Genomic DNA, 12,779 nt, shown 5'->3' on the forward strand with positions numbered 1-12,779 from the left:
AGCGACTTAGCAGCAGCAGCACCTCTGCAATCACGGCCACACTGGGTACAGTAGCCAAGGCACAGAAGCAACCCAAGTGTGAAAGGACAGATGAATGGATAAAGAAATAAGTACAGAGACACAAGGCAATATTATTCAACCATCAAGAAGGATGAAATAAGGCCATTTGTAGTCACAAAGATGAAAATAAAGGTGATCATGCTAAGCGAAGTAGAAAGACAGGAAAAGACCAGGATTATATATCACCTCTGCTACTGCTAAGTCGCTTCAGTTGTGTCTGACTCTGTGCGATCCCATAGACGGCAGTCCACCAGGCTCCCCCTCTCCAGGCAAGAACACTGGAGTGGGTTGCCATCTCTAGGTGGAATCAAAAATGGATACAAATGAACATCTTTTCTAAAGAGAAACAGCCTCACAGACATAGAAAAGAAACTTATGGTTACCAAGAAGGAAAGGGGGTGGGGAGAAATTAGCTGGTTCATGAACACACTCCTAATAATAAAATAATCCAGAAGGACCCACTGTATAGCATGTGGACCCCTATTCAACACTCTGCAATAACCTATATGGGAAAAGCACCCCAAAAGAACATACAGATGTCTATACATAAGTGAATAAGTGAAAATTGCTCAGTCATGTCCTACTCTAGGCGACCTCATGGGCTGCAACTTGTCAGGCTCCCCTGTCTGTGGAATTCTCCAAGCAAGAACACTGGTGTGGGTTGCCATTTCCTTCTCCAATAAGTGAATAAAGTTGCTGTCCTGTTGGGGAAAAAATATCTACAACATCATAAATCACTTATATCCCCCAGTTCAAATGATACAATTAAAAAAAAAAAAAAAGAAATGGAAATGCTGACTCTAGCCCCCTCAGACATGGTGGCCTAGGCTGGCGGTGTTGCAGAAGTTGGACCATTGAGAAACCAAGCATCACACTCAGAGGGTTGGAGAACTCAGGTTTATTGAGCCTGTGGTCCCAGATGAGCTAATGCTCTGAAGTTCTGGGGCCCCGCGTTCAGGGTAAGCCTTATTCTTATAGGGTCAGTACACACAAGAACAGTTGATGCTGGTTGATTGGTTACCTGGATGCTATGGGCTATGGGCAGTTACAGAGTGTGGGAGTTGCTACAGGTTACATGCAGGGAATTTGCAAACAGAAACTCATAGAAGCAGGAACAGAACATTCCATTCTTATCAAAACATCTTATGGTTACAGTTGATTGCTAGGTCATCTTGTTCCTATCTTGGTGCAGTAAGCATATCTTACAGAAGCATAATGAGCATGAAGTTATTTCTAGCTGAGGGTAAGTTTTCAGTTTTCCTCTTCTGGCCCCCCTCTTGATGCCCCTTAAATCTTATAAGGCATCAGCTGCTTGATCTTCTTGGCCCAGGAGCTGATAACCTCTCAGGGCTAGGAGGTGTGTGGTAGCCCTCCTGTCTGTGGCGGCTTCAGCTAGGCTGGAAACCATCCTCATGAATAATGGCAAGGGGCAAGGGAAGAGGACGCAGGTCCCAAGGTCCTCCTTGGGACTACCCACACTGGAGTTTTGAATCCTCCTAGATAAGAAAACCATCCCGGAAATAGCTCTCTGGGATTCCATCCCTTCCAAGTCTGGACTGGGACAAGAACTATTTTAGCCATTTCCCTGGTTATGTCTTCTATAACCTTGCCTTTATCATCTATCTGTAGACAATAGTTGCTAAGACTGAACTTCCCACAGACACCCCCCTCTGCAGTAAGTAATCTAGGACCAGGTGATTCTGAGAGATAGCTTTATGCATCTTGGTTTGTTGTTCTGCCAATAAATTAAGAGCCTTGGCTGTTTCACTAGTAATGATCTCAACCACTGCCTAGAATCAGATAATTCTGTTAACCATGTAAATTGGGCTTTGGTAGCCCCAGAACCCATCTTATGCCCAAATGGCTGGCCTGCAGTATTGGATTATGCATTCAGGAGGCCATTCATCATCTTTCCAGTTTCCAATCTGTAGAGACCTGCACTTTTTGGGGAGGCCTGTGTCTTTATAAACTGGGACTCCCAGTGATTCACCTTGGGGTAGGGGAAGTAGGAAAAAGGAGGGATGGACAGTCCCCAATATCCATGCCCCTGACCAGTTGGCTGGCAAAACTGAATATGTGTTAACCACACAAATCCAAAAAAATCCTTCTGGAGCAGACCAACGGCCTTCAGTGGACAAGTCATCCCAGCTGGTCTTTAAATCAGGGAAGCTTGCTAGAGGGTGAAGATTAGGCTCTGTATAGTTTGGGCTTCCCCACCAATCAGAAGTGTGAGTAATTGCATTATAATATTTTTTGGCCAAGACAAGAGAGGTTTCCTACCAGAATGTTGAATAATGGGCCCCACTGCCCCTGAGTTGTTGAAGGGTCTCTGCGGGTCTAATTCTTTAGCTTCCTAGGCCCATGGTTCTCCTGTATTAATTCCGCACGCCGCCTCCCCCCCCCCCCCCCCACATAGCAAGAATGGTTACATAGCAAGAAGAAACCAGTAATGTCTGGGCTATTTTTAATAACAGATTTTTAAGATTTTAAGAACAGATTTTTAGTTTTGACTGAAATTGTAGGGGGGACCACTTTCTATCTCTTCATGAAAAGAATGGAAGACCTTGTGTAAAGAAGTCTGCTGTGGAACAGAAATACGGCGGAACTCTAACACAGTTCCTGGGTCAGCACCTGTCCCATAGATATAAATACCGATTTTGACACCATTTTTCCATTTTGAGTCTCTGGGGTTGAAGATAGTGAAATTGACAGGATTACATGTCCCTCGTTTACAACTGGGGCTCGCAGTTCCCTTTTGAAGGCCAGCTATCTTGCTTTTATCTCCCCAGGTTGCCCACGTGACACAGCTCCAGTAAGGGCAGTAAAACCAGCGGTCACCATAGCAGTAGGAGCCGGGGGATGCTAATGGACACATATATTTGTCATTGTGTGTGTATGTCTGTTCCCATGATAAGCTCCCGCAATTTGTAACATTCTTGGGGTTTTTGTCAATAGCAGCGCATACATCAAAGTATACCGACACTGGAAGGTCTAAATTTTCAATTCGTGTCTGGTTAATCAGAATCCCTCCTTCTTGGTGCCTAACCTCTAACCGATCTTCAGTGGGGAGGGACAGGTGGTTAAAACAAATTTGTCTGTTTTCTTGTAGACAAATAGAATAGGTTGTTTTATTATGTACACAGGTTCCTTGGACCTCTCCTTCACAGGAGAAGTGAATATAGTAAAACAAGGTCCAAGTGACCCCCTGACCTGATCTAGTCATGCGTATGCATGGAGTACATGAGGGGTCTATTTTACTTTCTAATGCACTACAGCTCAGCAGGATATAAACCGCTATTACACTAAACATTTGAGTGCACTTAATAAACCCATTCCTTTTGGGTAGATTATAGCCAAAGCAACCCCTCGTGTTTGACCCACAGAAAGCATCAAGGCCAGTGGTGCAACCAGTCCCTACTGGGCAGGGTGCCATTGTAACCCTGACTCTCAGATGTCCCTCGTTGAATTCCTCAAGCTTCTGCCATGCGTGGACCAGCCAGCCCTGGAGTGACTGGAGCAGGGCTGAAGATCTTGGGCAGGATTCAGGTGCCTATGAAAGAAAACCAGAAGCGTCTGGTTCAGATGAGCCTCAGCAGTCCAGGTTTCTTGCCCTTCTAGAGGTGCTGTTCTCTTCACCCGGCTTTGGTGAATCCACGGGATGACACCTGTGACCTTAACAGCAGTAGGGGTCACCAGGATGACCCTATGAAGGCCTGTCCAGACTGGCTGAAGTGATTCCTTTTCCCAGTCTTTAACCCATACCTCATCTCCTGATGGATAGGGATGAACCCAATTGCCCAAAGGAATGGAAATCCTTCCTAAGGTTTCTCAAGTGATATGGTGGAAGACTTTTCCCAGGGTCTGGAGGTGTCGGGACATCTCAAGGTCAGCTAGTTGTTGGGGTCTCCCTTGAGCTTCCCTATCACTGGGGGTGGTCTCCCATATAAGATCTCAAAGGGAGAAGAGCCTGAGGCCCTCAAGGTGCACCGGGCTCAAGCCAGGGGTAGGGGTAGCATGTCAACCCAAGGTAACTGGGTAGCGGAGCTTAGCTAACATAGTCTTGAGGGTCCAGTTCATGCACTCAGCTCTCCCTGAGCTTTGTGGCCTGTAAGCGGTATGGAGTTTTCAGTGTGGAGCTTTCATTTGACTCTCAGTGTCTTGAACAAAGTGTGGTTTATCTCAGACACAAAGGCTGGCTCGTTGTCAGACCCTATGGAGAGGGGTAGCCCGTATCTCAGGATTGTGTCTCTTAGTAGGGCCTGGCAACCTCTTGTGCCCATTCAGTGTGTGTGGGAGGGGTAGACCTCACCCCATCCTGAGTAGGTGAAGACCACCACAAGTAAACATGTATAGCCCCTGCGAGGCTTGACTTCAGTAGAGTCCATTTCTGATGATGCCTGTGACTGTGCCCAGGGAAGATGAATGGCTCCTCTATTCTTCAGGGAGAGAACAAACAAATCCAACCAGCCTGCTAAAAGAGTTCCCTGCTGTCTGGGCAGAAAAGGGGCCCCCAGGTTTGGCCAAAAACCATGCACCCATCATGGTGGATCTGAGGCCAGGGGCCATCCTGTCAGACAGAGGCAGTATCTAGTACCACGGAAAGCACACCTGGGAATTTGGGACCAAGCCTATGCAATGCTGAAATTCTGATTGAGTGTCAGGTTCCCTGGATCACTCTGCTGCTACCAGTCAAGAAGCCTGGAGGGAATGACTATCGCCCCATCCAGGACCTCTGCACCATCAACGCAGTAATCCCTATCCATCCAGTGGTCCTGAACTGAACCCACGGAGGTAGCTGATTGGCAATTTGCAACCAGGAATCTATGTGTGGAAATCGGTCTGGGTGCCTGGGGGTCCCTGTCACCACTCAGTATACAGCTCTGACTATAGGAAGGTCTAGAGCACCCTTTGCAGGCCATCTCACCCCGAAGGTGGGCCATTCTGACTCACACAGGGTGCGGAGCTTTCTCAAGGTCATCTTAACCCCATCTTAACCCTGAGGTCATCTTAACCCGTTGGGGTTAAGGAAAAACCCTTCTTAAAAATTTTATCATACAGTATAAAACAGTTGGCTTAGAGGAGCTTCCCCCCATATTGACAAATGTAATCCACCTCTTTGGCTAGGAAGGAAAGGGGGACACACAGGAAGGGCCTCATCTAAGGGAGACCTAGGTAGCACTGATGTCACCAGTCCTGGAAGGCCCAGTATTCCCAGATAGCACAATTATATGCCTCTTTGAAGATGGCCCTGATCGCTAAATGCCTCAGGGAGACAGGACCCAAAGGAGGTGGTCCCTTGTAATGGGATTCACAGAGGAATAATTTCAGGTGGGGCTCCAGAGGGGATCTGGGGTGACTGACCCTCTCGAGGGTGCTAAGCTGGCAGAGAGAGCAGTACGTGTACTCCTCGCCTAAGCGGAGGGCCTGAAATCCTTGGGGAATCAGGGGATTATGAAAGAAAAGGTGACAGAGGAAGGCAGCCTTATAATGAAAATCCAAAAGTATGCAGGAGCATGTCAGAGTTGCCACTCCACATGGGCTGGCTCAGGGGACCAAGAGAGAGGGAGGTACAGATCTGTTTGGCAAAAGGGACAAGTTTTTCGAGAAAAACCCAATTTCTCAATAAGTCAGCTCAAAGAATCAACTGATGGAAGGGGAGACTGAGCCTTAAAAATTTTAAGAAAGTAATTTTGGCAGAGGGCCCTAGGGCAAAAGGACCATTTGGACATATGCAACTTCTAAATCAAATCAGTAACCAATTGTTCCCCTCCCTGTGTATCCTGCCCTGCGTTGGTGGCACAAAGACAAACAAGGGTGGGTGCCCCCTCAAAAGAGGAGACCATTCAGGTGCCCACCTGGCCACGTTCCCGTGGGGAACTTAGGTATCTCTTAGCCTTGGTGGGTCAGTATAAGCCCCTGACCAGGATCTGACTTGCAGGAAGGGACTGGGTCCCCCAGAGACAGACACCACTGTGAGCCGTATGATGTTACCACGGAACTGCAGGTTAGGGCCCACTCAGACTCTGTAGCCACGACGGCCATGGAGCCACACAATCGCCCTGGAGCAAGGGCGAACCAGAGTGTTCACTCACACACATGTTCAGTTCAGAGTTTATCACAGTGCCTCCCCACTCTGGAAAGGTCCCTAACTGGTGGTCTTCTTACTGAAGACCGTAGGAGGTGATCAAATTCCTCTTCCATCCAGAGACAGGTCTTGGCTGGGTAGTGTGCCCCAGGGCCTTACCTTATCCTGTGGCCTTACCTGGCTAGTTGGTCTGCCCCTCCAGTGAGTCTGGTCAGGGTTCAGCTGTTTGGAAAGTCAGAACACCAGTCTCAAAGAGAACCCAGAAAACCGTCAGGTGGCGTGCCGCCTTGGTCGTCTCAGAGTTCCTCTGCTCTGGCCTGGCTGGTGTGGTTGGAATCTCACTGAGGCCTCCAGAAATACTGCAGGAGTTGGACCGTCGAGAACCCAAGCACCACCCTTGGAGGGTTGGAGAACTCAGGTTTATTGAGCTGGTGGTCCCAGATGAGCTAACGCTCTGAAGTTCTGGGGCCCTGAGCTCAGGGCGAGCTTTACTCTTATAGGGTCAGTATACACAAGTACAGCTGGTTGATTGGTTACCTGGTTGCTATCGGCTATGAGCAGTTACAGAGCACAGGAATTGGTATGGCTTACATGCAGGGAATTTCCAGACAGAAACTCACAGAAGCAGGAACAGAACATTCCATGCTTATCAGAGTATCTTATGGTTACATATGGGCTTCCCTCGGAGAAGGCAGTGGCACCCCACTCCAGTACTCTTGCCTGGAAAATCCCATGAACAGAGAAGCCTGGTAGACTACGGTCCATGGGATCACAAAGAGTCGGATATGACTGAGAGACTTCACTTTCTTTCTTTCTATGGTTACATATAGTTGATTGCTAGATCATCTTGTTCCTTGCTCAGCGCAGCAAGCATCTTACAGAAACAGAACGAGCATGAAATTATTTCTAGTTGAGTGTAAGTTTGAAATTTTCCTCTTCAGTGTCACATCCCTGGAACCTGTGCAGACTTGTGTCCCAGGGCTGGAGTATCTTGGATCTGAGGGGGCTAGTGAGATGTGCCTGGCAATGAGCCCTCTACCAAAACACCTGGAGACTCTCCAGCTTCAAGGGTTGGGTGAGGTCCTCCTGCAGCCAACCCAAGCCTACTGCACCCAAAGGATGCTGGAATTTGGGGATGGAAGAGCTTTGAAAAGTCCTCGGGGCTCCAAGGCTCTTGGTGGTGGAGATCCCAACTCCAACCTGGTTCCTGGGGGTCACCCCACCTGCAGATGACATCACCCTCTGCAGAGTGAAGTTGCAGGAATTAGCACATGTCTGGGAAATAAAGGTTAAGGGACAAGAAATCAAGAGACACAATTCACCCTGGCTGTCTGTTACTTCTGCCACATTCTGCTCAAATTGACAATCCAGGAGCAAGGATTTCCCTTAGGCTCTGGTTGCCTAAGTCACAAGAGTTGGGCAGGAAGAAATGCTGCTGCTTTGTCGCCATTTCCTATAACAACTTTAAAACTGGTGCTAGTGATCTCTGAATGTTCACAAGGCATGAGGGACTGGAAAGGACACCTGCCCTCAATAAAATCCTTGGGGTAAATCACCAAAAAAGGAATCCAAAACTGGGTCGATGTTCAAGAAGCCAATTTCAACAGTAAACTATACTCACATGTATTAGATCAAAAAGCACATGGAAACATACTCCACATGACTAATTATCAGATCAATGCAAATCAAAACAACACTGAGGAATCACCTCACCATGGTCAGAATGGCCATCATCAGAAAGAGCCACAAAGATTAAATGCTGCAGAGCTTGGAAACAAAAGGGAATCTTCCTACGCTCTTGGTGGGGGTGTAAATGGGTTCAGTCACTATGGAAAACAGCAAGGAGGTTCCTTAAAAAACTCAACACACAGGCACTATATGATCCAGCAATCCCATTCTTGGGCTCAGATATGGAAAAAATCATAATTTGAAATGACTTGTGCACCCCTATATTCAGACCAGCACTATTTACTAGGGCCGAGATAGAGAATCAACCAAGGCCAGAGACTGAAAAATGAAGACTAAGTGAGACAAATAGACACTGGAATACTCCTCACTCATAAAATAGAATTAAATAATGCCATTGACAGTAGCAAAGATGGACAAAGATATTACCATGTGCAGTGAAGTAAATCAGAGAAAGAGAGAGAAATATCATCAGATATCACCTACCAGTGGAATCTGTCCATTTATACCAATGAACTACTATACAAAACAGAAACAGACTTACAAACTTCACAAACCAACTTATGATTACCAAAAAAAAAGAAAATTAGAAGGAAAATTCAGACTTTTGCATTATCACATACACACTAATATGTATCCGTTAGATAGATAATCAGAAAGGACATACTGAGTTGCACAGAGAATGCTACTGAACACAATTTTCAGAGCAAGAATAGATATACATCTATACATATCTGAATAAAGCTCTTTGACACCTAAGAAACACATTGGAAATCCGATCTTTTCCAGTCCTGTGGCCACTGCTGAGTTTTCCCAATTTGCTGACATATTGAATGCAGCACTTTCACAGCATCATCTTTAAGGATAGAAACAGTTCAATTGGAATTCCATCACCTCCACTAGCTTTTTGTTCGTAGTGATGCTTCCTAAGGCCCCCTTGACTTCACACCCAGGATGTCTTGCTCTAGGTGAATGATCACACAATCATGGATATCTGGGCCATTAAGATCTTCTTTGTATAGTTCTGTAAATTCTCGCCACCTCTTCTTAACCTCATCTGCTTCTGTTAGATCCATACTGTTTCTGTCCTTTATTGTGTCCATCTTTGAGTGGAATGTTCCCTTGGTATCAAATGGCCTGTGCAGCTGTAAATGACACCTGCCCTCAAGTAATGTCCCCAGGAATATCATCCCAAAAGATTTCAGCTGCTGCTGCTGCTAAGTCGCCTCAGTCGTGTCTGACTCTGTGTGACCCCATAGACGGCAGCCCACCAGGCTCCCCCATCCCTGGGATTCTCCAGGCAAGAACACTGGAGTGGGTTGCCATTTCCTTCTCCAATGCATGAAAGTGAAAAGTGAAAGTGAAGTCGCTCAGTCATGTCCGACTCTTCGTGACCCCATGGACTGCAGCCTTCCAGGCTCCTCTGTTCATGGGATTTTCCAGGCAAGAGCACTGGAGTGGGGTGCCATTGCCTTCTCCAAAAGATTTCAGAGTGGAGTCCAATTTCAAGAAGCCAATTTGAAGAGGTCAACAGTATTCACACTGTTTAAAGTCCAGAAGCACCTGAAATATACTGCTTATAACAAACTCCTAAAACAATGCCAAGCAAAACCACCATGAGGAATCACCTCATGTGGCTCAGAAAGACCCGCATCAAAAAGGTCTATTAAAAGGAAGTCCTGCAGGGGGCTTAGGGAAAAAGGAATCCTCCTTTTCTCCTTGTTGGGATGTAAATGGGTATAGGAAGTATGGGTAGAGGCATGAGTTTCCTTAAAAAAAAAAAAAAAAAACTAAGCATAGGGGAACCATGTGATTGGTGAATCCCACTCTCCCACTCCTGGGCTTAGATCCAGAGAAAATGTGAATTTGAGATGACACATGCAGCCCTGTTTTCAGGGCAGTGCGATTTACAAGAGCCAAGACATTGGAATGAAATCAAGTGTGTCAGGACAGAAAAATGAGGTCTAATTAACACACTTCTCCACTGCAATCTGCTATTATAGAAAACAGAGCAGAATAGTGAAAGCAGCCTCAGCATGGATGGAAGAGATCGGGATACTAAGGGAACTGAGTCAGAAACAGAAACACACATATCACAAGATGTCCCGAACTGGTGGATCTAAAAATTCACACAAAGGAACTACTTTACACAAAGAAACAGACTCAGAAACTTAAATAACTTCTGATTCTCAGAAAGAAAATATGAGGGCACAGCGAGAAATTAAGAGGTTGGAATAAACATCTACAGATGAATCTATTTCAAATAGATAAGCTACACAAACATATTGAATACCACAGGAAAAGTTAAGAACACCTCGTAATCATCGTAAAGAAAAAAATTTCCCCAAAACTAATGAAAGTCTGGGTGGAACCGAATCAAGTTCTTGTACACCAGAAACAAACAACACAAAATAATCCTACACCCGTACACAATAATAATGAAATTACAGCAGTAAACAACAAGAGTGGGGTCTGAAGACATGCTGTCACCTTCTGTTTTTTTGCCATAAAAACACTTGCAAAGCTATGCTCACGGGCACTCAATACTCCCAAAGGCCACTGGGCGTCAGTGAGAAAAACCTCCCCTCAGGCAATGTCCTAGGGCTGGTCAGCCAAAACGATTTTAAACCTGGGCAGACCTTAAAGAAGCTGATTTCAAAAGGCTAGTTTCAATCATGCCATTTTAAACAAGTCTCATGAAAAGTTGTCAACACCGTTAAGTATTAGATAAATGGAAATCAGAACCACCACCAGGTATCACCTTGCACACATCAGAATGGTCACTGTCAAAACCTCCCCAGACAGTAAGTTGTGGAGGGCTGTGGACACAAGGGAACCCTCCTCCACCGCAGTTGAGGATGTAAACGGTAAGAGCCCTGATGGAGGGCAGTGCAGAGGTTCCTTAAACAATGTAGCTGAGAATGAGATGGGAAGATTTCCTCACACCCTATACCAAAGTGAAAGTGAAGTCGCTCAGTCGTATCCGACTCTTTGCGACCCCATGGAATGCAGCCTACCAGGCTCCTCTGTCCATGAGATTCTCCAGGCAAGAATACTGGAGTGGGTTGCCATTTCCTTCTCCAAAAGCAACTACAAATAATTAAAAGTGTCAAGTGTAGACACCGATCCTAGGAAACCTGGAGGAATATATAAAAAAAAGATGGGAGAATCTCAGGTCGCATTCTATGTAAAGAATATGTGTGATGATGAAGGAGACGAAAGAGACGCTCGTTCGATTCCTGGGTGGGGAAGATGCACTGGAGGAGGCCATGGCAACCCACTTCAGTATTCTTCCCTGGAATACTACAGACAGAGGAGCCTGGCAGGCCACAGCACATGGGGTCCCATAGGATCAAACAGGACTGAAGTGACTAAGCATGCATGCATGCATATTGGAAGAACATGCTTTGTCTTAAATCGCATTAAGGAACATTTTCATGCACGTCTAAGAATAATGAAAATAAATCAGAAATAAGAAAACATGACCTAATTACCCTTAAAGCCATTTGCACAGAAAAGGAAACCCTAAAAGACAACACTCAGAATAGGAAAAATATTGGCAAAGATGCACACAAGGAATTTGTCTTCAAAATACACAAACAGCATGGGAAGTACCATATCAGAAATACAAACAACCTCTCCTCATTTAAAAAAAAAAAAAATTGGCCAGAATAGAAAATGAGATCACTTTTAGGAACAAATACAGATTGCATTAGACATGTGGAAAATGTTCAACATCCCTATGAATGGATACAAGTGAACTTCTTTAGCAAAGAGAAACAGCCTCAGAGAATGAGAAGAAAAACCTATGTTGACCAAAAAAAAGAAAGGTGAGTTGGAAGGTGAAATGAACTGGATCAGACTAACATGTGCTCACTACTATCAGAGAAAGAACCCAAAGAAAATCACTATGTAACACAAGAAACCCTACTCAACCTTCCATAGCAACCACCTGGAAAAAGAAGCTGAAGAAGAACCTTTGTTTCTATCTCTAAGTGAACCAAATTGCTGTAGATGAAAAACAAGAAAAAAGGCAAAAAACTCCCAAAAAACAGCCCACACAAAACAGTGCCCAAGCTTGTGATTAACCTGTACATCCAAGTCCCAAATATAGAAGAAAAAAGGGAAAAAATGCAGAATTTCTTTCCCTCAAGCCATTCTAACGTGAGCGGAGTCGCATCCCTGGAGCCTGAGAGACGGGGGCCCCAAGGCTGGAATGTGGAATGCTGAGGGAGCCTGCAGCATGTGGATGCCAGTGTGACCCCAGATGGACCTGGAGTGGCTCGTGCCATGCTGTCTCCTTGAGCCCACCAAAGTCTGGATATTGGCTGGCCTTCCTCGAGGAAATCCTAGCAAACTGCACCCAAATGCAGTGGAACCTCTGGTCTGTAATAGATTTCCAAACACCCTGGGCTCCATGTGTCCCTTGGACTGAGGATTTCAACGCTGGCACCTTTCTTAGTGTGACCTAGCTATGGATTGGAGAAGGCAATGGCACCCCACTCCAGTACTCTTGCCTGGCAAATCCCATGGACGGAGGAGCCTGGTGGGCTGCAGTCCGTGGGGTCTCGAAGAGTCGGACACGACTGAGCGACTTCACTTTCACTCTTCACTTTCATGCATTGGAGAAGGAAATGGCAACCCACTCCAGTGTTCTTGTCTGGAGAATCCCAGGGACGGGGGATCCTGGTGGGCTGCCGTCTATGGGGTCACACAGAGTCAGACACGACTGAAGCGACTTCGCAGCAGTAGCAGCAGCAGCAGAACTAATACAGATTGCATTAGACATGTGGAAAATGTTCAACATCCCTATGAATGGATACAAATGAACTTCTTTAGCAAAGAGTAACAGCCTCAGAGAATGAGAAGAAAAACCTATGTTGACCAAAAAAAGAAAGGTGAGTTGGAAGGTGAAATGAACTGGATCAGACTAACATGTGCTCACTAC

At 45.9% G+C, this 12,779-nt stretch overlaps 1 long non-coding RNA gene across 1 annotated transcript; it reads right to left on the minus strand.

Moving 5' to 3' along the window:
* Window positions 1-943: 943 nt before the first annotated feature.
* Window positions 944-6,614, minus strand: LOC147345313 (uncharacterized). Its single transcript, XR_015154657.1, has 2 exons — window positions 6,323-6,614; window positions 944-3,610 (listed from the first exon to the last, which is right to left on the minus strand). It is a non-coding gene; the product is annotated as an uncharacterized LOC147345313 (long non-coding RNA).
* Window positions 6,615-12,779: the final 6,165 nt, after the last annotated feature.

Source organism: Bos grunniens, chromosome 25 (genome assembly GCF_055505025.1).
Source record: "Bos grunniens cultivar Pamir isolate PY7600 chromosome 25, Bosgru_T2T1.0, whole genome shotgun sequence".
Taxonomy (NCBI): domain Eukaryota; kingdom Metazoa; phylum Chordata; class Mammalia; order Artiodactyla; family Bovidae; genus Bos; species Bos grunniens.